Raw genomic sequence first — 4,285 nt, 5'->3', positions numbered from 1 at the left:
ACTGGCCCTCATGCATTTCAAAGAGAAGTGTCTGCTTTCTTGGATTCACTTTATATTTTATGCTTCCTATGTTTATAAGAAGTCTTCATTATGAAAGCCACTCGTTTATTGTGTATATCAGGCTTGTGGGCATAAAGTTAGAGATGCTTCTAGAGTCCTCCTTGAGTCATTATGAAAGTATAAGACTCACAAATAAGGTTTAAAGCAAAGATGAGCATCACAATGTCTTCTGAGAAAATCATTGTGTGCACTATAGAGCCATCAAACTTCACAAAGACATAATTACCTCATTCCAAGCTACTTCCCAGCTAATGAAACATTAAATTACTCATTATTTCACAACTTGTAATGATTATTAAGCTAAGCTAACCAGGAGGAAATTAGCTTCAGATGAGCACAGGAGACAATGGTCACTGGTGTCAGGAATGCAAACCCACCAGCTGGTCTACCCAGCATCGCAATATGGCCAGCTCCCTGCAGTCCATGATCTTAGCTCCAAGATCAGAGACTCAATCTATGGCAGACGTCCTATGTGAGACCATCCACTGTTTACTGAGGCCCAATGAAGCTGCTCGTTCTTAAGGGCTCCAAAGAGGGCTGCAGATGGCATGGGGAGGGAGCAGGACAGGCAGTGGAGCCTAACATCACGCCCCAGAAACCTTCCATTCGGATTTGCATCAGAGGATTTGAGATTCTCTCCAGGGATGAAGCCAAGCTTCCCCGATCAAAATAGTCTTACCTTGAATAAATAACTCAAAAACAGTCCACAATGAAAAACTCAAAGTTTGCGATTATAAAAGTCTACTTTGAAGAGCTTCTAGTTCTCAAAAGCTGGTTTTATCAATCATGAAAGTTCAAAAGAGAAAAAGCAGTAAATATTATCACAGGTTTAATGTGCTGAAGCACCACCAAGCGGATACTGCAAATTTACCTTGAAGCCTCTGTAGCTACGTTTACATGCAACTAGAGGTCTGCGCGGGACTATTTTTTTAGTCCCGCTCCTGCGAGGTTATATCCCGCCCCCACCCGCTCCCGCTATACATTCACTCTTTGTTCACCCGCTGTCTGCTTAGAATAAATTTCTTTCCGACCTGACCGTTCCTGCTAAATTTAGATCTCGTTTCCAAAATCTCACATTTAAATTTCTGCTACTGAAAGAAAGAGAGGCTAAAAAAGAAAAGTGTAGTCTGCACAAAATTGTATTTGTTATTTTATTTGTCTTGTCAAGAGTCTTGAATTTTTAACATTTTGCTGCCAACACAGTAGGAAAAAAGTGTCACAGAAAAAATAAAAATGCAGACCTCTACATGCAACCAAATAATCAGTTTGTAATCGGATTGACGGATCAATCGGACTGAAATGTAAACACTTAATCGATCCGACTGAGCTCGATCGGAATGAAATTTCAATCAGATTGAAGGGGGTGGTTTATTCCCTTTCTAATCCGACTGAGCGTGCATGTAAACACTCGATCAGATTGAAAACCGAAACAAAGGACTGCGCATGTGCAATGATGCAGAAATAGCATAATGACGTATGACGCGTGGAATGAGCGGTTCATCCTTTTGAATAAAATGTTGTACAAGTGCATGTCCTGTCACTGTAAAACTCTCCTTTCACTCGGCAACTGTGAAGTGGAGCAGGACAACCTCCCACCAGTCCTCGTTTCGGACTCTCCTCCACAGGCAACCCATTTTGTGCGCAGGGAGGGGCATTTTTACTGCGTGATAAATATGAGCAGCACAGCACTGTAATGCTCATATGCCAGAAATGGAAAAATAGTAATTCTGCTGTTAAAAACATAAAGAAACAGTGTAGGAGAGTGGTTATTATGTGCAAACAGTGAGAAACTCTATTTGTGCGCAGTGTGCGCATGTAAAAAAAAAAAATCAGATTTGAAGCCTGTGACATAAACGCGCACATCAACCTGATCACTTTATTTAGCATTCATGTAAACACTACATTCAGATTCATCAATCAGAATGAATTCAGTCTGATTGAACCAAAAATTGTGCATGTAAACGTAGCCAGTGTACCACCACAGTAAACATTTCAATGGAAACAGCAACAGAGTTTTCACACCCATCTCCACATTAAGTCAGATGATGTTAACAAAAAAACCATTTAGTTGTCACTGATACTAATGAGCGTGTTCTACAAACACGTCAAACTTCTGGTTCGCACAATGTCAGCGGATAAACAAAAGTGATGACATTGTTAACAAGTCTATTGACTTTGAGTAATCACTATAAGGAATTTGGAAACATTACTTGGCTCTCTGTTGACAGCCTTTCCTTTGCTCAGATATCCTTGCCTGCATTCAGAAGGGGATTTCAAATTAGTCTCAAGGTATTTAATAATATGGCTGAGGTACAACAGATTCTAAATTATGTTACATCTCAAGCATTCTGATCACTGTGCATGGAAATGCAAAACTATGAAATTCCAATTTTTGTTTTGCAAAGTGCTTTGTTGGGAAAATAAACAATCTAAAGTTGTGTCGCAACTATCACACACGTGAACGCAACAAGAATGTCATCATTTTCAAGTGAATATTTAAACTATAATGAGTTAAGCTGCCACTATGAAAGCTGAACACACTACAATAAGTCATTTATACAAACTATTATGAACCTGCCAGACACATTCATTCTCTTCCAAAATAATTTGAATGCTTCACATAACAATTTCCAAAATTCTTAAGTTACAAATTCCCAAGAGGACTTGGAGGCAGCGTAAGAGACACAGGGAAAACCAAGCAGCTGCAAACCGATCTGCAGACACCTGCTGACGGCTGGAAAACATTAGAAAGGCCAATAGTACATATAATATCTTCTGCATACGTTGACACCATCATTCCATATCTTGAGCAACAGTGATCTAGATGAGGTCTGACAGATCACCGCAAACTTCAAAGACGTGTGCACGAGGAAAAATATTCAAGCTTTCTTTGCCATGATACCATCATTTTTAAATCACTCTCTAGAGGCACAAAACCTCACTCATGATTTATAGGCAAAGTATAACATCCCCGCAACCCACTGGCTATGGATTACAATACCTGCCTCCCATGTGTAAAAATCATCATCGGTGTCATGAAAAATTAAGCCATTTAGGAGGAAAAAGTGTGTTTCAGCCAAGCTATCGTCTGTTTTTGATTGTTCGACTCATAGCTGGAAGTTTAATTTCACGCAGCCAATCTTTTGCCATAAAAATGGCTTCAGCGTGGGGCTTAACCAACAGGTCGCAAAAAGCAGACCCTCGAGTAAAGTATTATTAGCCAATTGCTCTTTTTTTATGTTCTCAGACGAACACCCTGGATGTGAGTGTTTATGTCTATGGATCAGGTAAAAATCTGCTCACTTTAGGTCGAGAGTCACACTGCTCTCTTATAAAGGGGTCTACTGACCTTGCTGCAATGAGCTTGTGTGTTTTTGGGTCATTTTTTTATTTTTAAAGCTCTGCTGCACAAGTGTGGGTGTGTGTTATATTGCTGGATGTGAGCGGTGGGTGATATACTGAATATTTACAATGTATTCAAAATTATATTGTTATGAATGCAAAATGTACATTATGATTTTTTATTTGCAGCAGACTAGGTTTGTGACTATCTTACAATTCATGCTTATTAGAGCATAAATCATTTTTAATGCATTTTTTTATTTAAACGATCAAAATATTGCATGGAATTTTAATAATTGATTAGTTTCTTAAAATTAGTGCTTTTGGACCATCCTATTGCATGATTTGGTATTTTGTAATACAAATGATGATATGATATATGATAAGATAAGATGGCTATAAGATACAAGATACAAGAATGGCTGTTCAGTCAACATTATGGGCATTCTGACTTCAATAACTTAGAAAATAGATCAATATTGAGATATATTATAGGCATTTTCAGGTTAAAAACACCACATAACGTAGCCTCAGCCCTGGTGATACACTGAGCAGAGATGATGCTGGAAGCGCCAGGTTCAATCCCAGCATCCTCACCATTAGAAACCAGATACCGGGTTGTGCTCTTAACCTGCCCACAGAGGTGCTGTATTTTTAATGCTCCAAACCCTCAACCCACATTGACCTTCAACACAATGAAAACATCTCCAGCTAATCTCCACATATCCACATTAAGAAAACATGGGGCTTGTTTACACATGAGTGCATCTCTAACGCATTGCTCTAGGACTGAAATATTACAATTTGCAGTAAATATTTTCTAAAATTGCTCAACCATTTTATAGAGAAACGCAGCATATTAGAGTACACGGTTATTTGTAGT

The sequence above is a fragment of the Barbus barbus genome, assembly GCF_936440315.1.
Source record: "Barbus barbus genome assembly, chromosome: 22".
NCBI lineage: Eukaryota > Metazoa > Chordata > Actinopteri > Cypriniformes > Cyprinidae > Barbus > Barbus barbus.
This window is presented reverse-complemented; position numbering follows the sequence as displayed.